This window comes from Schistocerca piceifrons, chromosome 6, assembly GCF_021461385.2.
Source record: "Schistocerca piceifrons isolate TAMUIC-IGC-003096 chromosome 6, iqSchPice1.1, whole genome shotgun sequence".
Classification (NCBI taxonomy): domain Eukaryota; kingdom Metazoa; phylum Arthropoda; class Insecta; order Orthoptera; family Acrididae; genus Schistocerca; species Schistocerca piceifrons.
The window spans coordinates 123,202,625-123,226,903 of NC_060143.1; the positions used below are offsets into that span (position 1 = coordinate 123,202,625).

General features: G+C 38.6%; 1 protein-coding gene across 3 annotated transcripts in view; it reads left to right on the plus strand.

Moving 5' to 3' along the window:
• The window catches only part of LOC124802465 (polycomb protein Sfmbt), a 297,351-nt gene that overhangs the window by 10,257 nt on the left and 262,815 nt on the right, over window positions 1-24,279 (plus strand). The gene's annotated exons all lie outside the window — the stretch shown is intronic.

The window sequence follows — 24,279 nt, forward strand, 5'->3', positions numbered from 1 at the left end:
TTGAACTAGGCTGGTGGGGTAATCACGTTTATTGAAGTCTGAGGTGAGAATGTGGTGTTTTTCTGTAAAGAGTATACATCTGAACAAATATGTCTGCCTCGAATGCTAAGGCTGTATGGGAGGGTACGCTTCACATGGAAAGGATGGCAACTGTCAAAATGAAAGTACTGTTGTTCATTAGTAAGTTTCATGTGAACAGAAGTGGGTAGCTGGCTTTCGTCAAGGTAAGTAGCATGAGTCTCTAAATGCATTCTACCAGTTAAATTTCACGTGGTCCTATTCTGAATGACATGCCGCTTTCCTTGATGCGTATCTCATCCTCGACAACAGCCAGCTATACACTTCTGTTCACATGAAACCTATTAACAAACAAAATTACTTAAATTTTGAGTGGCCATACTTTGTGTATCAAACATTCGCCCCCATACAGCCTTGGTATTCAAGGCAATGAAATGAAGTCCATTCTGTATGAGATTCTACCCACCACACCTAGAATAGCTTTTCATTGCCCTCCAAATCTCCGCAGTAATCTTGTGAGACCCTAGGCTCCTTCTGAACCCATCTCCCTGCCTAACGGTTCCTACCCCCATAACTGTCCACGCTGCAAGACTTGCGCTATGCACCCTTCTACCACTGCCTACACTGGCCTTGTAACTGGCAAAACACATACTACCAAAGGGAGAGGCACCTGTGAAACGACACGTCATATACCAGCTGTTATGTAAACACTTCGGTCTTTTATGTCAGCATGACTACCATCAAGATGATAGTTCGGATGACTGGGCATAGGCAGAGGGTGTATACTGGCAATATACAATATTGTATTGCGAAGCATGCTCTACAACATGAGAGTTGTGACCTTGTTTCACCACACATGCCATCTGGATACTTCCCCCAGGCACCAGTTTCTCAGAGCTCTGCAGAGGGAACTGGTGCTACAACATGCCACCCACCTGGCCTTAATTAATGTTAATATCTTTTATCTCAGCATTCCTTCGCAGTAACTATTCCTTTCTCCAATCCGTTTTAGTTTTCTACATCTTTCATTTTCTGACCTGTCTATTTTTCACCATCCCCTCCCACCTCTATCACATAATATGCACTTAGCTTTTCGCTCTTATTAACTCGTGTGATATTTTAGCAGTAATCTCTGTCTTGCATATTACCCTATCTTCCAGCTTTAAGCTTTCAGGGTTTCAAATCCTGTTCGGTGCCTTCTCCGACAATGTCTTTCCTTCTTATCCCATCTGATAAGTCTCTCTTGACCTGGGTTTTGGAAAACTTTTGCGATCTCTACCCCTGCTCATATACTTCACCAGTCCTTGTCCTTCACCCTCTCTCCCTTCCCCTTCAACCCTTCTGCCAGAAGAAGAAGGAGCCACTGGCTCCGAAAGCTAGCATATTGTAGTAAATTTTATATGTGTGTTGTTCTGCTGCTGCTAAGTGATTAGATTTTGTATCTTTGCAGTTACGTTATATTTTCAATGATTATTTTTGTTGATATGTAATTGGATTTGATTTTTACATTGGTCGTATGGATTACATTCTGTAAAGTGGAAATTACTTTATTATAGAACAGGTCAAAGTTAGTAAGTTAGTGACGTGTTCCATTGATCAATAGCATGGAAAACCGTTATGATGTAGAACCTGTCAAAGGCACATGAAATGCGCATAGGAAACTTTTGCATTATAGCCTTATACCTAAATATTTCTATTATCTATCCCAGTCCTTTAAATGACACAAAATGCATATATTATATCTCCAGATTTATTTACTCATATTCAAGAAATCATCTACGGTATAGAAGGAGTTGTCAGGAAGGTATGATTTCTATTTGTTAATTATTACTGCTGTCTGTCAGACATTTTATTTCATCTGGTAATTTCTCAAAAAGTTTTATAGCAGCATATTTTACCCCTTTCTGTGCCAAAGATAGGTTAAGTAAAGGATAGTGTAGGTCTTTCTTTTTTGATCACTGATTCTAAGTTATATGTTGTTAACAACACTTCTGGTTCACTTTTCGTATTAGAATTGCTAGAGAAGCTTAACTTATCTTTCCCCTTCCTATTAAGGTGTAGGCCATGTGTAGTGTAACTCCACCTATCAATAGCATCAGCTGGAACAACGCTCATGTGAGACTTTGCCAGTGTCTGGAGCATCGTGTTCAGCTCAGTGTTAATACGCCTTACAGCAGTGTTTACCCGGCGCTGAAAGACCGCCACAAACCCCACATTCATGTGCACAGTTTCTGCTCCTATTTTATCCAGGTCTCTCCTAATACTATATCTTGGATTCATAGCCAGGCTGTTTCCTGCTCCCCCAACTATAATTACCTGATCTTTCTTCTCAAAGTCCTTGCATAGCTGACCTAAGTTTTCTGTCACCTGGCTAAGGCTAGCACTTGGTTTCACAAAACTTGTGACCTGGTGCGCTGTCCCTAATTTCTCCTGAAGCTGTTGCCCCCACACCCCTCCCATGACTGCTACCTATAAGCAGAATTTTTCTTTTCCTATTCTAGTTTGATCGTGACCTGTCTTATTTCTTTAAGCTAGTATTCTGCTTCAACCTACATTCAACTACATCTGAATGAGGCCCTTCCTCCACTACTTCAGATAGCAAGCGAAACTGATTTGCTAACTGAATTTCAGAAGTTTTATCAATTGTTTCCCTTTTTTGCCCTTTTCTTGCTACCTTTTCCCAGTGCTCAGAGTCCTTTTCCTCCCTTAGCTTACATAATTCCAAATTCACGATTTCTAATTCAGCCTTAAGGGCACAAATCTTTGCCTCCTGTTCCGCGATTTTTCTGTCCTTTCTACTTAACCTACAGTGAAATTCTTAAGTAGTAACTGAAAAACAACAGTTGGTGTAAAGTGGTTTTGAGGAAGGTGGCAGTGACCAGATACTTGAAACACAAATATTACGGAAAGCTAGAAGACTGGAAAAAGTATTTGTCTTATACTTCCACATTGTCATAGCATGGCATACTTCATACACCCCAGCTCATACAGAACATATAACTTTCTGAAGTATTTCTCTGCGGTCTTGTTTATTCCTCAAGAGATTTTGTTCCTTGCCTGTGTTACCATGTTATTTGCTGCACACTAATTCTGTATGACTCTCAAAAGTTTGTGCTACTCTCATTAAACACATTCTTTAAGTGCCTTTCTGTAGTGCATTATTTATACTAGTGCTATCAACCAATTGAAAATGTTTGTTTGAAAACTTTCTTGTTACTAGCGTCTTGAGTGGAGTAATGGAATTTTGTTTATGTCATTGGTTTTGTACCTTGGGTGCAGCCACAGTTGTTTACTGTTTCTGTACAGCTTTTGATAATTATAAATTGCTTGTGATTACAGGCAGGTCAGTATATCAGACATCTAATCACTTGTTACAAGTATTCATATTCCAGGAATATTCAGGAGACTAGAGCTAAGTCCGTGGCAACTCCTCTGGACTGCTTTTCTGCTAATCTTAGTCCCACACTGCTCATTCCTTTCTCTGTAGCTACTGCAGAAATAATTTCTGATTGAAAATATTAGTTTTTGCTGTTTGCTTGTTTCTCTATGTCAGCTTGGTAACCGGTACAGTTTAGTAAGAAAGAAAGAAAGAAAAAGAGAAAGATAGAAGATACGTATCTGGTTCGGACTTTCATTGTGTTCCAGCACCAGGGAAAAAGGCCATCTGTTATATGCTGTTAGCTTCACAGAAATTACTCAGATAAAGTTAACTTTATCTATTCCCTCCACCAGTCAGCTCATTTCACTAAAATTTACTTGTTACTATTCAGAGTTACCTTTTGATGTTCCCTGGTATGATTCAAATACTGATAAATCTTTCAGTTGATTTTCCTGCATGTGAAGGTATGGAGTATGTGTACAAGTATTTGGTACTCTTAAATGCCACATCACTTCCAACAAGAAATTTATTATACTCTAATAGATTGTTGAATTTGTGTCTACTCTTGCATCTGGATCACTTGATGTCAAGTGACAATGATCTGGAAGATGCTCCCAACTTGACTGTCTTCTATTTTCTTTAAATAGACTGCTGTGCAAAATTAAAGCAACAAATGGAAATTTTGCAAGGCTGCTTTTCTTTTGCCACAAAACTATTTAAATAGGTGAGAGTAAAGAACAAACAATGTAAAGAATACAGGACTGCAACAGGCATGACAGTAGACAGAAATGTTCTCATGTTTCGCATTTTAACAGATTTCCCCACACATTCCAACAGTTGGTTCATGTGCTCATTATAGGGTTGACCACCTCTGGCAGCAGTACAGATCTGAAAACGTTGAGGCTTGCTGGGGATGTTGTCACCAATCTCGTGTTTGGGCATAATGCCCATTCTTCCTGTAGAGTAGCTAACAAGTCTAGGAGACTGGTTGGTGGAAACTAACGTGATGCAACCTGCCTCCCTAGTGCGTTCCAGACGTGCTCTATGGGATTCAAATCGAAAGAATGAGTAAGACATGTCATGGGTGCAGTATCTTCAGTTTATAATAAAACATCAGCTACCCATGCTCTACGAGGTCGTGCACTATCATCCATAGGACCTACAGCATCTCTCAACAGTTGCACATCAGGTCCGAAGATCTCATCACAATACCTGACAGCAGTTAAACCTTGCCATACAGTTTCATGAAGAGATGTTCAAGTGATCAATGTAATCCCTGCCCAAACCATTGGGCATCCTCCTTGGTATTGGGCCCTTTCCACAATCTTTGAGTCCTGAAATCATGTTCCATGTTCCCTCTAGATGCGAGTCCATTGAGAGTCACACTCTAGACAAAATCAGGACACATCTGCATAAATAATATTTGCCCCTGTTCGACCAGCCAGGTGGCATGTTGATGATTCCACTCTAGACGTTCCTTTCTGTGAAGACACATCAGAGGTACACATACAGCAGGTCTCCGACAATAAAGACCATTCTGCTGAAGCCTTCTGTAGACCATTTGCCTCGGTACAACACGTTCTGTGGATGCGGCGAAGTCAGAAGCCAGTTTCCTTGCTGTAGTAAGACAGGACCGTTGTCCTTTACAGCCAAATAATGATCCTCTCTTTCTGATGGACACGTGGTTGACCCTGACCTAGTTTTTGGCACACAGTGTTGGTCTCTATAAATTGGCACCATATCTGAGAAACAATAGAACGATTCACATTAAGCCACCGGGCCACATTAGTTTGCGACTGTCCTGCTTTCATTCTTCCTATGGCCCTCCACAGCAGAGTGTCTTGTAGGCGTCTTCTCTGTGTGTATACTGCACTATCGGTGACACTATACACGATTGTGGATGTGAGACTACCCGGCAAACACTTACCCCATTTGATAGATGGACTGATATCATTGTTGGCATAGTTGTCTGTTGACCAGCATGCTGTCTTCTGTGCAGAACACAATGGTACAGACATATGTTGGCAGTTTATATGATTATATAGTAAATTAAGCACAATTTGGGGAAATTGCGGTATGTTGCTTTAATTTTAGACACCAATGTATGTACAGATTGCACCTAAGATACATGCATGAACTGCCAAGTTTCAGCTTCATATGTTACATAATGTAGGTACTAGAACCATTCACAAAGGCCACTTTCTTTGGAACTGAAAATACATTTAAAAAATCCAAGTTTAGCAAGTCATTGTTCTTGACTTAATAGCAATTTTGCGACTTGGCATCCTGACACAACTTTTTATGCAGGACCCACAAATAATGTAACTGAAGATCAAAATGTAATGGCCATGGTACAGACACTCTTTAGACTTGCCCAAAAATTCTCCCATATTTTAACAAGGAACAAGCAGTGAGTAAAAGGCACTGGAAACACGATCATTTGCCAGTGCATTGTTTGTTTGCGTTTCAGAGAATTAGTGAATTTTAAACTTTTCCTATGCATGTGTTCACTATGTTATCAGGCTCCCAAATTATCAAAACTACCAAATGTTTTGTACTTCACTATGTTTGATACAGTGCACCATTCGAACAGCATACCTTGGCACCTTTCCTGGGGGAGTAAGAACGCAGTTGCCACCTGACACAGACTGCTGCAGAGGGAGGGGAAGTGTTGGGTGGGGAAATGAACACCACCACCATCACACAGGGCTAGCAGCCCACCAGAATCAACACTGCATTCACAGTACACACTACAGTGTTGTATTGCTGTGATACATTGCATTGTTTCCTAGTTAAGGATGGCACCAAATAGAAGTAATCTGTACCAATCCAAAGTCATAAGACTTCCATCATGCTCTCTGCTCCCAGAAAAATGCCAAGTTGTAATCTGCGTGTTGCATCTTAAAATAGGTCTATCTAATTCTGTAATTGTTAACACAACAGAAAAGACTGTATTTCAGTCTACTTGAAACACCTATTTGCATTTTGGTATTGTTTAAGTTAGAGAGCAAAAATTTATTATATGTTCATAAAGAAAAATACCACTACTGGTGGTGATTATTTTTATTTTGGCCGGAGCCACAGTCATGGTATAGTTTTTTGAGCGCTGCTGTGACCATTTGCTTGTAATAACTTGTAATAATTTTATTTTATTGTTATACAATCCATATTTCAGCCTTATGCCAGATTCAGGCACAGAAACTTTTTTATTTTTATGTCAAAAGATATCAGACTGGTATGAAATAAAAGTCCTTTTTAAAAAGGCATATCTAGTGACATAGGCCAGATCTGCCATTAGTAAAAGTGAGGACATATAAGTTTTCAGCCACAGCCTTCTTCTGAAAAACAAACACACACCATTTATTCACACGAGCAAGGTGTGTGCCTGAATCATGGGTCTTTCTCTTTCTTTTTCTGATGAAGGCTGTGGACAAAAGCTGTAGTTTAAGTGTCTGGGTCATTCCATGTTAAAGAGACTTTGTGACAAAAAAATTAAAATGACAATATTACAAATATAACCTTAAAAATGCCAAGTTAAAAGTACATTTGTTCATTGCAAAATAATCTTGAACATGAAAAAATTAAATTTCTACCTTCACTAAGCGTTTAAAGTGCACTACTCTATGGCACCACAGAGAGGTATGTTTTATGCTATTTCCAGATGAGTATTAGTTGTGTTATCTATGGCTGATTGTTCTATTGTTGCAAAGAATATTGAAGTCAACATTGTTATAGCTCATAATTCGACGCGCAGGTCGCCGAAGTGGCGTCAAATCGAAAGACCTGCACCAGGCAAACGGTCTACCCGACGGGAGGCCCTAGCCACACGACATTTCCATAGCTCATAATAATTTGTTTTGTTGAAGTAAGCTAATTGCATTTCTTTATTTTGTTAGTTTTATAATATATATGCAGCTTGTAACACCCGTAACAAAAAAGATACAAAAGTTTAATTTGTAATCTAGTAAATTTGTTCTGTACAATACCTTTCTGTAAAAGTGAGGTTATGCACATGTTTCACAATATCATACCATTACATGGCATTTTGAAATCTTATTTAACACTCTTAGAGCTGTTACGGGTGTTACTAATTTTTGTTTCGGGTGTTACTTAACACATGTGTAACACCCGTAACTTGAACTGGAAGGTTTAATGCCACCTTCATCTTTAGTAGGTCTAGGCCCTACATTTAAATTATAACCAAAGGGTATTATTATGAATGAAAAAACTTTTTAACTATGTTTATTACATATGAAAACAGTTTTAAGCACGAAAACTAAAATTTTTATTCCTCTGCATACATTTCTTTAAGCACTACACCTACATTATAAAAGTTAATTAGAGCATTAACCTGACTCAACTGATGTTCTCCTAAAATGTTAATTAAGCCCAAAATTCTTTAGATTACATATAATTTATGTTTTCCATTCTAACTTTTCCAAGAATAACCATATTTCTAACCTCAGTTTTAAATTTTATATAGGCCCAGTAAACTGCTTGTTGAGGCAAATTCTAGTCATTCATAAGAGCCTATGTTAAGCAATGTACTGTGCTGGGCAGTTCAAAAACAAATATACTCTGTTCAATCTATGTTATTTTGAGAGAGACTTTGAACTGAAAGTTGAGTGGAATTTTTTGCCAGTCCACATGCTAAAGGAGCCATGGATGGCATTGGAGGTGCACTGAAGAGGAGCATGTGTACAGCTGTTAGATCTAGGAATATTATTATTAACAACACAATTGACTGTTATGACTACACTCTGAAGAATTTTTGTAAAATTAAGGTATTATGGGGTGATAACATAACAGTGGAGCATAACAGTCCTATTTTGGGGTCGGCAGAAGCGTCCGATCCCACGCGTCGGCTTTGACCCATGACGTAAGGGTGTTGTCGTGTGTGACGTCATGACGGCGCGGAGTTTGGTTTGAGTGTGGCTGTCTCCAGTTCTGTTTTATCTTATTTTATTTACTTTTCTGATCTGTTCGTTCTATCTTGTGAGATTTTTTTTTTAAATTTAACAACACTTATTACTTATTTTAATTGTCTGTTTCCTCCAATTTCTGTTTTAGTTTATTATATTTATCTTTCTGATCTGTTCGTTCTATCCCGTGAGATTTTTTTTTTTAAAAAAAAAAAAAAAATACGAAAAACACTAATCAGCTACTGAAGCATCTTTATCTTCTATGGGTTGCAGGGGTTATGACCCCTGGGGAGGTGGGTGGGTATTCGTGCATGGCTGTCTTCACTTACACGTTGTAGCTACGCAAGGCATCTAAATTTGTTTATATTTAGTTTGCCCCCCACCCAAAACACCCCATTTCCAGCGCTTGTCCCGTTAGTGTCATTAGGCTTCTTGCGGAAAGTGTATGTGTTTGTTTTTGTTTCCGCCATATTTGTGATGTCATGGGTCAAAGCAGACGGGCGGGATCGGACGCTTCCGTATTTCCCTATTTTGGATGAAAGGTGGAAAATTTTACAAGGGATTCCTCAAATTCAGGGCTGCCATCACTTGTGGCCTTATAACACAACTGATTTGCTGGTTTCAAAAACAGCAGAGTCATTAATGACAAGGGTGTCAGTATTTATTACTGAGGAGGCCAAAGTTAAAACATTACATGCAAAAAGATGCATAAACTTCTATGAAGTGTGCAGTTCTGATGATTCTGATCAGGAGACTGTTTCACTATCTGAATCACAAGACAATATTGGAAGTGCTTGTGAGTCAAGCCTAACTAATAAAATTGAAAAGTCTGATTTAAAATTTGGGTTATTTGTCTTGGTTGACATTCCAAGTGACAAAAAGATGCCAGCCCTATCCAAAATTCAATACTGTTACTTGGGAATCTGCCAGAGTGAGGTTGATGAAGAGGAGGATGTGAAAATAATGTTTCTGAAGTCAGTAGGAAAAAGTAAAACACTTTTTAAACTGGATGAAACTGATGTTTGTTTTGTGAAATTCAGTCAAGTACTATCTAAGGTAACAACACCAGAAATCAAACAACAAGGTAACCGTTTGTACTATGACTTCAATTTTGAGTTGGATGTTGCTGAAAAAGATTATTAAAAAGTTTTTAAACCTATCAATAATAAGAAAACATTTTTGTCATAAATTTGTTAGGCCTACAAAATGAGGTAAATGAAAGTAACGATATCTTGGCCTAGTTGTGCTTTAAAACTGTAACAATTTTTTTTGTAATAAATAGCTTTATCCTTCAAATATGTTTTTTTAAGTACATACTTTTATTCCAAATAAACTATAATACTTCTTTTCTTTTTATGCAATTGTAAGAGGTAGATTTATTCCTTTAAGAATGAAATCTGATGCATCTATGTAACACCCGTAACAGCAAAAAATATATAAATACTGAGTTATGATGTCCAAAAAAATAAAAATTTATATTTCAAAATAAAATTTGGGGCAATACCTCTTAACAGTTGTTTTACAAGAATAAAAGCTTCATCAAGTTTGCAGAAATTAGAGAATTCCGTAACTCATAACAGGGGCCAGGTCTACTTTTGGTAACACCCGTAACACTACTGTTTTGATTAATAACCAGGAGAACAATAAAACAATTCCAGTATCAACATTTATAACATGAAATATAATGTAAGCCTTAAGAGTTTTCAATATTAAATCCAATAAATATTTTTCCTTACATTATTTTTCCTGATTTTAAGGTGTGTACATGTAACACCCGTAACTATGGAATTGCCCGTCTCTTAATTGTGCCCTGTCTGCAATGTAATGTACCATCTTTACAGTAAGTAGCAGTTTATCTTTCCCTACATTGTTGAAACTGCTAACAAATAAACACTGATTAACAGTTTCATATAGCAACTGTGCTGTAGGTTCCGTAATGTATTTAGGCATTTTGGAGATATTTTCACTTTTACTAATGACAGATCTGGCCCGTTTGACCAGATGTGCTTTTACAACAAGGACTTGTATTTCATACCAGTTTGTTATCTTTTGACAATAAACAAAGAAGTTTTTGTACTTGAAAATGACTTAAAGCTAAAATCTGGATTGTATTACAATAAAATAAAAATTATTACACTCAAATGGTGGTAGCAAAATTAAAAGAAAAAACGGGCACTAGTGATTGTATTACATGCTGATGTATTATTTGTGTACAGTGTGACAACGTGCTGCACCTACTGTCATAATTATACAGCATTTTGAATTTTTGAAAATCTGACTGGAAGCAAAAAACAGTTACTTTCAAATTGCGTAACAAGTTCTTTTGCTCCTGAATTTTTTTGTGTGCTCAAATGCAAATAGTTCTTGTTACTTGGGCAAATTCAGGTACGTCTTTATGGTAAAAAAATCCAATGTTTTCTAGCAGCTCCTGCAAATGTTTTTTTTTCTGGATTCCGCTTTCCCATCTTCAACTTCTTTGCTGCTTTTGCCATTCTTTCTGAAATACACAATCCTTCCACGTTCTTTTTAATGGACCCCATCTGATGAATTCAGGTAAAAATGAGAATTTTTTTTTCTTGATGATTGGATATATTCACATTTCCGTATTTCTTTGATCAAATGGTTGTAATATAAACAGTTAAGCCATTGTTTGCCCAGACTAGACTAGAATGTAACAATTCACATCAAAATTTCAGCTGTACTCCACAAGCAACCTAGTGTAATGTGACAGGCGGCACTCTGTGCAGCACTGTCACTTTACCCCTTTCCTGTTAGTCACAAATGGTTTGCGGGAAGGGTGATTGTGGTAAGGCTCCGTGTGGGTTTGAATATCTCCAATTTTATGTCCGTGGTCTTTCTGCGAGATTCATGTAGGAGCAAGCAATGTATTTGATGACTCTTTTGGGAATGTATGCTCTCTTGCAACTTTTAACGTTAAAAGGAGTTGGTTAATTTCTTTGTGGCTCTTGTGTGCCTCCTAAACGAACATTGAACAAAATGTGCGGGTCTTCGTTGTATCTTCTCTATTTCCTCTATCAATCCTATGTGATACGGATCCATACTGATGAACAGTACTCAAGTGTTGGTTGAATGAGGATTTTTCAAGCTACATCCTTTGTTGATGAACTGCATTTCGTAAGTGCATCTGTCTTTTATCTGTCTTTCTTGTGAATAAGTTTTATGTGGTCTTTCCATTTTAAATTACTTCGTACATCTGCTCTTAGATATTTTGTGAAACTAATTGTTTCCAGTGGTTGTTCTGCAATTGTGTAATCATACAATATGGGTTGTTCTGTCTATATGCACATAGTACATTACTTTTGTTTTTGTTGAGGGTCAATTGCCGCACCCTGCACCAAGGTTTGATCCTCAGCAGATCTACTACCATTTTGCTACAATTTTTTAGCATTGCGACTTCTCTGTTTGAAAAAGCATCATCTGCAAAAGCCTCGTGGAACTTCCCATGTTGTTTTCTGTCATTTGTATGTAGTATGAAAAGTAATGGACCTACACTGAAGAGCCAAAGAAACGGGTACACCTGCCACATATCGTGCAGAAGTGTCGCAACATGTGGCATGGGCTTGACTAATGTCTAAAGTAGTGCTGAAGGGAAATGACAGTGATTTCTGCAGGGCTATCCACAAATCTGTAATAGTACAAGGGGGGGGGGGGGCTGGAGATCTCTTCTGAACAGCATGTTGTAAGGCATCCCAGATGTGCTCAATAATGTCCATGTCTGGTGAGTTTGCTGGCCAGCAGAAGCGTTTAAACTCAGAAGTGTGTTCCTGGAGCCTCTCTGTAGCACTTATGGATATGTTGGGTGTCACATTCTCCTGCTGGAATTGCCCAAGTCTGTCAGAATGCACAATGGACATGAGTGGATGCAGGTGACCAGACAGGATGCTCACGTAAGTGTCGCCTGTCAGTCGTATCTAGACATATCAGAGGTCCCATATCACTCCACCTGCACATTCCCCACACCATTGCAAATCCTCCACCAGCTTGAACAGTCCCCTGCTGACATGCAGGGTCCATGGATTTATGAGGTTGTCTCTATACTCGTACACATCCACCTACTTGATCCAATGTGAAACGAGGCTCGTCCGACCGGGCAACATGTTTCCAGTCATCAACAGGCCATTGTTGCTGTTGATGGGCCAAGGCAAGGCATAAAGCTTTGTGTGGTGCAGTAATCAAGGGTACATGAGTGGGCCTTCTTCTCCAAATGCCCATATTTATGATGTTTCATTGAGTGGTTCACACACTGACATATGCTGATGGCCAGCATTGAAATCTGCAGCAATTTGCAGAAGGGTTGCACCTCTGTCCCGTCTTCAGTCACCGTTGGTCCCGTTCTTGCAGGATCTTTTTCCAGCCACAGCAATGTCGGAGATTTGATATTTTTCTGGATTCCTGATATTCACGGTATACTTGTCAAATGGTTGTACGAGGAAATCCCCACTTCATCTCTACCTCGGAGATGCTGTGTCCCATCACTCATACACCGACTATAACACCACATTCAAACTCACTTAAATCTTGATAAACCGCCGTTGTAGCAACAGTAACCAATCTAGCAACTGCACTGGAAACTTGTTGTCTTATATAGGCATTGCTGACCGCAGTGCTGCATTCTGCCTGTTTGTATATCTCTGTATTTGAATACACATGCCTACATGCAGTCTCTGTGCCGCATCAGTGTATAATATCCTTTATGTCTCAAGACTTCTCTCAACCAAGAATGACAAGCTGTGCTCTGTTTGCTAGAAGCACTTCAGTCCAGTCACGCAGTTGGTCTGATTTTTCGTGTGCTCGTAACTAATTCATTATGTGGCAGTGCAGAACTGTCGAGTGCCTTATGGATATCGAGGAACAGAGGATGTACTTTGGTGCTGGTATCTACCTCCTTGTGGGTCCCATGGATGAACAGAGAGATCTGGGTTTCGCACGATCATTTTTTTCAGAACCTGTGATGATTGATACAGAGGAGATTTTCAGTCTCCAGAAATGTTATAATACGTGAGTATAAAACATGTTCCAAAATTTTACAACAGATTGACTCAAGAGATTTAGGTCTATTAGTGATATGCATCTCTTCGATGACCCATTTTGAAAACGACAATGATCTGCCCTTCTTTTCCAATCATCGGGAACACTTCGCTCTAGAGACCTTCGGTACACTGCTGCTAGAAGAAGGGCAAGTTATTTTGCCTACTATATGTAGAATTGTATTGATATTCCATCAGGTCCTGTAGCATTCCCTGTATCTTTTCATCCAATTTGTTGAAATATTTATTGTGATAATCCAACAGCTAATAAGCTTACTTTCTGATCTTGTTTTCAGAAATATTTGTCTCATATGATTGAGACATAATTAACATTGTGGAATTTCCATTACAGAGAAAAGTTTCTTTGCATAATGCAGACAGTTTTTGGACTGATTCCGTATCAGAGCTTGTTGTACAGTGTAGCTGTAAGCAATTTCCAAATCAACTGAGTGCAAATATTTTTGTACTGTGATTCTTTTTGCCAAAATAGTTAAGACATTAACAGCAGTGTTTCAGGATGAAAGTATATCTCAGCATATTCTACATCTACATCCACATCTATGCTCTGAAAATCACCATGAGCTGCATGCCAGAGGCTACATCCCATTGTACCAGTTATTTGATCCATTCACTTTTGGTGTGTGGGAAGAATGATACTTTGAATGCCTCAGTGCATGTAGTAGTTGTTCTGATATTATCCTCATGATACATATGTTAGCAATATATAGGGGATTGTAATATATTCCGTGGGTAGTAATTTAAAACGTTCTTGAAACTTTCTCGGGATAGTTTACGTCTATCTTCAAGAGTCTTCCAGTTCAGTTCCTTCAATCTCTCTGTGACACTCTCCCATGGAATAAACAAACCTGTGACCATTCATGCTGCCCTTCTCTGTGTGCATTCAGTATCCTTTATTACTCATATCTGGTAGGGATCCCACACACTTGAGCAGTATTCTAGAATCTGTCACACAAGTGATTTGCAAGCAATCTCCTTTGTAGTGTCATTGCACTTCCCCAGCATTCTACCAAAAAATCTGGAGTTTACTATGTTTGTTTTTTTTTCATTTTGTGAAATGCACAATTTTACATTTTTGAACTTTTAAAGCAAGTTGCCCATCTTTGCACCACTTTGAAATCTTATGCAGGTTCTTTCAGACACTACTTCATCATAGATAACTGCATTATCTGCAAAAAGTCTGAGGTTACTGTTAATATTGTCTGCAAGGTCATTAATATACAACATGAACAGCAAGGGTCCCAACACACTTCCCTGGGGCACACGTGTAGTTATTCTGTGTCTGACAATGACTCTCCATCCAAAATAGTGTCTAGTGACCACCCTACTACAAAGTCCTCAATCCAGGCACAATTTCACATGATACCCCATATGATTTTACTTCTGTCACTAAATGTATATGTGGTACTGAGTTAAATGCTTTCCAGAAATCAAGAAATACTGCGTCTACCTGACTGCCTTGATCCAAAGCTTTCAGAATGTCATGTGAGAAAAGTGCAAGTTGTGTTTTACATTATCAAGGTTTTCAAAATCCATGTTGATGGGCATTGAGGTCATTCTATTCAAGATACCTCATTATGTTTGAGATCAGAAAAAGTTATAAGATTGTAAAACTAATCAATGTATGGGATACCGGATGTTAATTTTGTGGATCACTTCTACTACAATTTTTGTAGATGGGTGTGACCTGTGCCTTTTTCCAAGAGTTGGGCATGTTTTTTGTTCAGGGGATGTATGATAGAGTATAGTTACAAGAGGGGCTAACTCAGCTGCACATTCAGTATAGAATTTGACAGGGATTCCATCAGGCCCTGGAGCTTTGTTCAATTTTAATGATTTCACCTGTTTCTCAACACCACTGACACAAATACTTATTTCACTCACCTTTTCAGTGGTAAGAGTATTAAATTGGGGAAATTCTCATAGGTTTTCCTTCGCAAAGGAACATTTGAAAATGGAGTTAAGCATTTCAGCTTTTGCTTTGCTACCCTCAGTTTCAGCTCTTGTCTCTTTCACTAGGGACTGGACACTAACTTCGGTGTCACTAACAGCCTTTACATACCGACCAGAATTTTTTTGTATTTTGTGAAAGATGATTTGACAAAATTATGCTACGATAGTCATTGAATGCATTGCATTTTGCTCGCTTGACAGCAAAACACGTTTCATTTAGCACCTCTCTGTCTATTGTCCCGTGCCTTGTTTTACATCTATTATGCAACAGTCATTATTTCCTTAGAAGTTTCTTTATGGTGACTGTATACCTTGGAGGTTCCTTCCCATCATGAACTGTTCTGCTGGGTATATATATCTATACAGTGTTCGGTCACCTAGTCTTTTAAATTTGAGTTAGAGTTCCTCTACATGCTCCAGCTCTGTGCTGAAAGTTCCAATTTCGTCATTGAGATTTTACACTACTTAGTTTTTACCTAGTTTTCTGAACCTATATATCTTTCTGCTTGTTTTAGTTGTCCCTTGTACTTTAGTAATCATTGTTGACACAACTGTGTCATGGTCACTGATACCAGTTTCATACAAACAGACGTAAGCTCAGAGAGCTCAGGTCTGTTTGTCGCCGTTAGATCCAACGCATTTCCACCATGAGTGGGTTTCCTAACTATCTGTTCTAGATAGTTTTAATGAGAAGGCATTTAGTAAAGTTTCACAGAATGCCTTATAACACCCACCACTAACAGAACTGTAATTTTCCCAGTTAACTGTTAGGTGATTAAAGTTCCCACCGACAATCAGAGTATGGTTGGGGAACTTAAGTACAAATGAATTGAAGTGTTCTCTAAAGTTTTTGGTTACATCGGGAGATGAGACAGGTGGCCAACATAAGGATCCAATTATCATTTTGTGTCCACCGCTGATATTGAGTGTTGCCCAAGCAATCTCAAAGGCAGCTTCAATTTTTATATGGGTGGATTTGAGTTTCTCTTGTCTACAGTGACAAATACACCTCCTCCATTTCCCATTTGCCTATTCTTTCCATATACACTTAAATTTTCCCCAAAAATCTTACTCCTATCAATTTTAGGTTTCAATAAGCTTTCTGTACGTAGTACTTTGGAGCTTCACTGCTTTTCATGACCGCTTCAAACTCTGACACTTTGTTGCGAACGCTTTGACAGTTAACCATTAGGATTCTAATACTGTCACCTGCAAAAGGCATTTCTTTGGATCATACACTGCTAATTCTGGTTTTCTGGCAGTTCTCATAATCTGGATTGAATGGAGAGTTGCCTAATCTAAAAAACCCTTGTGTGGACTCCACACATAGTCAACTGCCTGAGTAGCAGCCTCTGATATTTAGTGCACATCTGACAATTTACAGGGACCCTACAGTTCTCGACCGTGTGGCGTGAGTCCAGGAAGTCGCAGCCTAGCTTGTCACAGAACTTTTGAAGTCTGTGGCTCAGTCCTTACACATGACTCAGAACCAAAGGGCCACAATCAATTCTGGGACAGTGCTGCATATTTTGAGCTTCGTTGAATCTCCATGTGCAGGGCTGGTCTTCTCAACCTTCTCTACCAGTCTCTGGAATGACCCAAGAATGATCTCAGATCCAAGACGAGAGGCATCATTTGTTCCAACTTGCACCACAATCTGTAGTTGGTTGCTCCCTGTTCACTCAATGGCTGCTGGAATAGCCTCTTCAACATGTTGACTAAAGTGCTCAGGCATACACATTGGGTGCACCTGTCATTTCCTGTCCCTTGCTGCCAGTTATTTCCCTAAGGGGTACCATCGTTCGTCATATGTTTCAACGACTGACGATTACGAGACCCTTACCCTTTTGCGTTTGCCGCCTCCTCACACCAGCCAAAACAGATGAAGTGAATCTCACTGGCTCAGTTTAAGTTAAAGACAGTACGTCAAACTTGTTCGTTAAGGGGATTGGTACAACACCCTGAGTCCTCCCTCGTCCCCGTCCACCCTGTACAGGATGCCTAGATCTGCCATTGACACACCACTCGCAGTCAAGTGGACAAGTAATGACGGATCCTGTACTTTCTACTGAGGAGACAGGATCCACAAGATAGAATAGTACTTGAAGTATCTCTGGCACGGGTATCATAGGTATAAGACTCTCGGGAGCTCTTCCAACACACTGATTTGCAGCAGCTGCCAATTGTTTAACATTAATCAGGACTATTTCCAGCTGCTTATGAATATCAGCCAATTCATTCTGTGTCCGAGAACAGTATTTACAGTGGGGCTGCATTTTGGCTGGTGTAGTGTGTTATATAGAAGTGAACACACAACTTTGAAATAAGCCCACTGATTATTTTTTAATCTTTTGAGCTAAAAAGTTGCTAGTTCCCTGTAAGAATTGTACCAAATACAAAAAATAAGACTTCTGTTAAGACAACACAAAAACCTATGGTTAAAAACTAAGTTTCTTAAATTTTTTGATGTTAATTGTAGTAGTTATCAAAATTAAAAAGAATTAATTTACGATACATCCAGATAATATATAAGGCTACTCCTCTTCAAGGGAAGACTAGATGTAACACAATGTATTAGTTAGAAAATCTGCTACAGTAACTAAATCATAAACACTGATTTACTACAAATTGCTGATAGACTATGCAAAGGACAGTGGTAGCTTCCGAAAATTCTCCTAAACACATGTTTATTTGTGTTGATATACAATGAAATTCATAGGTGATTTGTTGTTTTTGGGTAAACTGTGAACCACAAATGCTGACATGCTATGAAATTGATTACATATCCAAAACACTTGCACCAGTAACTTAAGAGAATATATTTTTGTGAGCCCCAAAAGTTCTCTAACCTGTTTCTCACGTAATTGTACAATTAAATTAGAGAATGATTCTTTTGAGTGAGAATAGGCCTACTGCTCTCAAAAAATTTTAAAAGTGCACGTTTAAGTTTAAGTTTACAATTGAGCGATAACAGCAAGCATTTATCGCGACACTCATGAGTGTTCAAAATTTCACAATATATCATAATCTAAACAGACATTGATACAATCAGTGAAAGATTGCATGTAGAAGTGATGCGAATGGTGATGCAAGTCTATGCAAAAATTATGTATGCTATTTAACTGTATACCAAGTCTGTAGTAGCAGCAGCAGCAGCATTATTATTTGTTGTCGTCATGTTCTCTGCTATATTTGTATGACCTTTGTATCCCCATTTCCTGAGATCCAATGTTTTCGTCACAATGTTACGGTAGACATTGCTACTCATTGGATCATCTAAGATCTAACATCTCTTCCTCCCTCTCTCTTACCTTGTACATACTCCTCTAAGACTACCACTGTAAGACCCCCCTCCTTTTTTAATATATGCCTAATTCAGTTTCTTTTCTTTCTTTTTATCACATGCAGATATGTGAAAAATTAGGTATATTTGATGTTCTTGGTAGCTATAGAGACATACCAGTTAACCACAAGAATCGAACTCCCATGTGTAAAAACAGCTTCAGACGTCTGAATGAGTTTTACTTTGTTGAGTATGTAAATGAGAAAAGTTTGCGAAGGGTTGAAATTGTGCTTAAAGTTTGTTGGAAGTCGCTAAGTGCTCTCGTTATTAAACAGTAGATGAGTACACTATGTAATTTGTGCTTAATTTTTAGTAAAAGCAAGTTTTTCATGCATCTCGTTTATGACCTCACATCTCTTGAAGTATGAGTTGTAACAACCAAACCAGTTTAAATTTGCATATGCTGCTTTGGTATAAAGTTGTGAGGCATGTAGGGTCACTAATGTAGTGTTGCAACCTCTCCCTAAAAAATTCAAAGCTGTGCTTTCAGCAGTATCCAAGGACCAACACACATCAAATTCCTCAAGCGCCGGCCGGTGTGGCCGAGCGGTTCTAGGCACTACAGTCTGGAACCGCGGGCCTGCTACAGTCGCAGGTTCGAATCCTGTCTCGGGCATGGATGCGTGTGATGTCCTTAGGTTAGTTAGGTTTTTAAGCCCTAGGTTCTAGGGGACTGATGACCTCAGAAGTTAAGTCCCATAGTGCTCAGAGCCATTTGAACCATTTGAAATTCCTCAAGGACAAAAAAATTATAAACAGTGATGTACACTGTGGGTCACTCCGTAGCCTACACAAGTCCATCAAGAACATACGGCCTGGGCTGTTCACAGAGGGAGTGATTCTGCTCCATGATGATATACGTCCACATATCTCCAAGGTGATGTAAAGTGTAATGGCAAAATTCAAGTGGGAGCAGCTTGAGTGTCCACCTTACAGCCTGGACATGTCGCACTGCAACTTCCAGGTGTTTGGTCAACAAAAGAAACATCTCAAAGGGAAGCGTTTCAACTTGGATGACGAACTGAAGGACACGGTGGAGGACTGCCTTGTGTCACAACCACAGGAATTCGGAGAACAGGGAACCATTCAGGTCGTGAAACAGTGAGATTATTGTACTGAGGCATGTGGTGGTTGCTTTTGAATAAAGACTTTAGTTATTCCCACAGTGTTGTTTCGTACCTTTTCTTTTGAACACCCCTCATACAATGACAAATTTTGCAAATACCTTCAGTGATATATGTAAATTCTATCTGCAAAGTCTGTTGCAAATAAGAGTTAGTACTAAAGAAATAATAAATTAAAACATCACACCTGATGTTGATGTTTCACTGTGCACCATTTTAAGCAGAAGCTAATTTCTCACATATCTAAATGTCTTTGACATTATACCTCCTGAACTGTGTGTCGTACAACAGTATAATTCTGCGGACACATTCAGTAGTATATATGGATACAGTCTGCAAAATGTGTTGCAAATAAAGTTGGTAGTAAAGAAGTAATAAATTAAAATACCATGTCTAATGCTAAAGTTTTACTGCATGAATAGCAAAAATATTATAAGCAATAAACTTTTTTCATCATGTTGTGCAGGTGTCGGCAAGAAAAAGTTTTGTAAAAGATTGAATTTATATGTAAAGCTTGTTGGAAGTCGCTAATTGCAAACTCTCAACCTCTAAATATGATAGTTGTATTATTGTGCTATACTTTTAACATAAGATTATGCCTCTTAATGAGTAGGTTATGGCAGAGTTTTAAATTTGGTTAATAATTAATGCAAAATATTGAAAACAAAAGTTTTGTTGCTTCTTGAAGCCATTAGAAAGGCAGTGTGCAACTGGTACTTGGTTCCAGGATAGTTACTCACTAACATACACAGAAGCGTCAAAGAAACTGGTATAGGCATGCGTATTGAAATGCAGAGATATGTAAATAGGCAGAATACAAGTTTCTGGCAGAGTTGTTAGATCAGCTACTGCTGCTACAGTGGCAGTTTGTCAAGATTTAAGTGAGTTTGTACTCAGGGGATTTTCCTGTACAATCATTTCACGAGTGTGCTGTGAATATCAAGAATCCGATAAAACATTAAATCTGATATTGCTGTGGCCAGAAAAAGATCCTGCAACAACGGGACCAACGACGACAGAAGTGCAACCCTTCCACAAATTGCTGCAGATTTCAATGCTGGGCCATCAACAAGTGTCAGCGTGAGAACCATTTAATGAAACATCATCAATATGGGCATTCAGAGCAGATGGCCCACTCGTGTACCCTTAATGACTGCACGACACAAAGTTTTATGCCTCACCTGGCCCGTCAACACTGACATTGGACTGTTGATGACTGGAAACATTTTGCACAGTCAGACAAATCTCGTTTCAAATTGTATCAAGCGGATTGATGTGTGCGGGTTTGGAGACAACCTGTTAAATTCAAGGACCCTGCATATCAGCAGGGGACTGTTCAAGATGGTGGAGGCTCTGTAATGGTGTGGGGCGTGTGTAGATGGAATGATAGGAGAGGGGACCCGTGATACATCTAGCTACGACTCTGACAGGTGACACGTACGTGAGCATCCTGTCTGATCACCTGCATCCATTCGTGTCCATTGTGCATTCCGATGGACTTGGGCAATTCCAGCAGGAGAACGTGACACCTGACATGTCCAGAAGTGCTACAGAGAAGCTCCAGGAACACACTTCTGAGTTTAAACGCTTCTGCTGGCCACCAAACTCCCCAGACATGAACATTATTGAGCACATCTGGGATGCCTTACAACATGCTGTTCAGAAGAGATCTCCACCACCACCACCACCACCACCACCACCACCACCACCACCACCCCCTCCCCCTCCCCTCGTACTATTACAGATTTACGGATAGCCCTGCAGAAATCACTGTGTCAGTTCCCTTCAGCGCTACTTTAGACATTAGTCAAGCCCATGCCACGTTATGTTGCGGCACTTCTGCATGCTCACAGGGGCTTGCACGGTATTTGGCAGGTGTACCAGTTTCTGTGGCGCATCAGTGTGGTTAATATAGTGAATAAATTTGTAGAAAAAAAATCATAACTCATTAATTAATTTCCTGGCTAGCAGACAGACAATGCACTGAAAAACGATTATGGTTCCAGTGCCTATTTACTTGCTCTGTATTCCTTTTTAAGAGAGGGAAAGATTTGTCATGACAAAAATTTTTCTTTAAGTTTGCCATGGGCAAATTTCTATTATTATTTCTGTACCCTACACAAAAGTTGCATCAAAATGACAAATTACAGGATCCTAGCTCATATCTGGTCAGAAGCAATGGTTTTGCCAAATTTGAAGTTTTTTAGAAGAAAGTGGCCCTTGTGAAAATGTCTCTAGTATCCACAATCTACACCAAGATACAGTTGAAGCTGAAACTTGATAGGGCCATGGAAAACAACCTTAAGTACATTTTGGTCAAATTTAGACATATGGGCCACTTGTCATGGAATGAGCCATATACAGGGTGTATACGCCCCAGGAGATATGGGGAAAAGCCTGAAATGTATACGCCCCAGGAGATATGGGGAAAAGCCTGAAATTTTTTCATCCGGGAGAAAACTGGGAAAAACCCAGGAATTTTTCATTGTCTTATTTTTGAGTTAAATTTTTGTTATTTTGACTGGTATGAACTGATACTCAAACAAATCATTTTACTTTAGCCCGCTGCTGTAGAATAATGCTGTGGCAATAAAACAAACGAGAGAGAGACACCAAAGTAAAACTTACAGCAAAAGACAGTGCGCACATAAGTGTTCGCCGATAGCAAAATGTGTCAAAGGCTTCAGGACGAAGACTACGCAGTTCTTAATAACAACAGCTTTCAATGAGCATGACATCACAAAAGTTTACATTTCTAACAAATCGTGGGAAAATATTCCAAATGATGGTTTTACTTTCAAAGTAAATTTCCTTTTACCCAAGACGAATTATGTGGTGTGTGAAAATGTGCGATGAATTTCTTAAATCACAGAGTGATTGATTCTCATTCAAAACATAACACTTTGAGGACCAGTCACTTAGAAGAATTTTGGTTACAGAAGACAAGAAATTTATGTCATCATTTAAAATTTTACTGGCTCTTTTGTGTTTGATATAACTTAAAGGGTAACACTCGCAAAAAAGAAAGAAAGAAAGAAACAGTATTATATGGGAAAGCTTAGCTTTTCTTGTAGCTATACTATATGTTTATTAATTTAAACCATAAACTTCTCTTATTTGTATCCGCTCTACTTAACAGTAATGTAGCTATTGGCTGACTAAATCAAGTGTCCTATGTCCTGAATATATGCGTTCATCTGCTGACAATAACGTGACGTGAGCTGTGATTGGCTGACAAAAGCACATCACAATCTGGATTTCAATGCTTCGGATAATAACGTGCTGTGTTTGGTGGAATTCCTATTTATACTTCCGTAATACGAAAATATGCAGTGTACATGAAGGGCTTATTTCAATAGGGGTACAAGTCCATTTTTGTTCATTTTGAGATAGAGTCCTAAAGTTAAATGAGCACTGAAAAATCTGCAGTTGAAATACCAGAAATATTCAAGTATATGGCTTGTTGCTAGAGATGAACCTTCCTATGTGTTTGGATCATTAATTTCAACAGCATTATAGGCAGAAAAATGGAGGTAATGGAGCTGTACCACTATTGAAATAAAATAAATTGAACATTGTATATAAACCTGTTAATTCTTTTATTGCAATAAATTTTATTACAGTTTTAATGTACAACTTCTTATTAAATTCACATGTATAATTGAATTACACAGGCAGATATGTTTCAGGTCAATTTGTTTCTGTAAAACTAAGGATTACATTCTTCTTCTTCTTGTTCTTCTTCTGCTTTTTCTTTTTCACCACTTTTCTCAAGTTGTGAAACTGCAATAGTGCCATATGTGTGTGGTCTCCCTCTACCACATTTGGGAGCAAAGCTTAGGACGTGGAAGTCAATGTCATCATCCATTGTTTTCATTTTAGAGCATTTTGTATGGTTTCTGCCTCTCAAAATGTATCCATTTTATTTTCAGCCAATTACATTGAAAATTCTCCTCATCTTTCTTCCTTCTTACCACTGCATTTTGTTACTGTTTCAGTGCTAAAAAGTCAGAATGCTTCATTTCTGTGCATACAAATTTGTTTTCTGCCAGTTTTCCTAATCGTTTCAACAATATCATCTGAGGAAAACAGAAACTCTTTCTTATTTAATTGTTTTTCTATCTGGCAAAATACCGTCATTTGGCAGGTATGAGTGACCAGGGTGCAGGAACTGTAAATCAGTAGTGTTGACATGAAATACAGGAGATTGTGACACTTCCATGAGTGTTAGGGCAGTGTTTATGTTCCTGTTTTGCTCACCACATGTGTCACTGTACGCAACTACCTGTTTTAGAGAAACGACACACTTTTCAATATGTTTCAATAAACAGGCACCAATTTCCTGTGAACCCCTTGATCCAGATGTTTCGTCCCAAAATTACATACAGATTTTGCCATCAGTTAAATTGTGGCATCAAAAATTATAAAACATACATGTATCTTTTGTAGTATGATATTGATGTTGTCAGTTTAG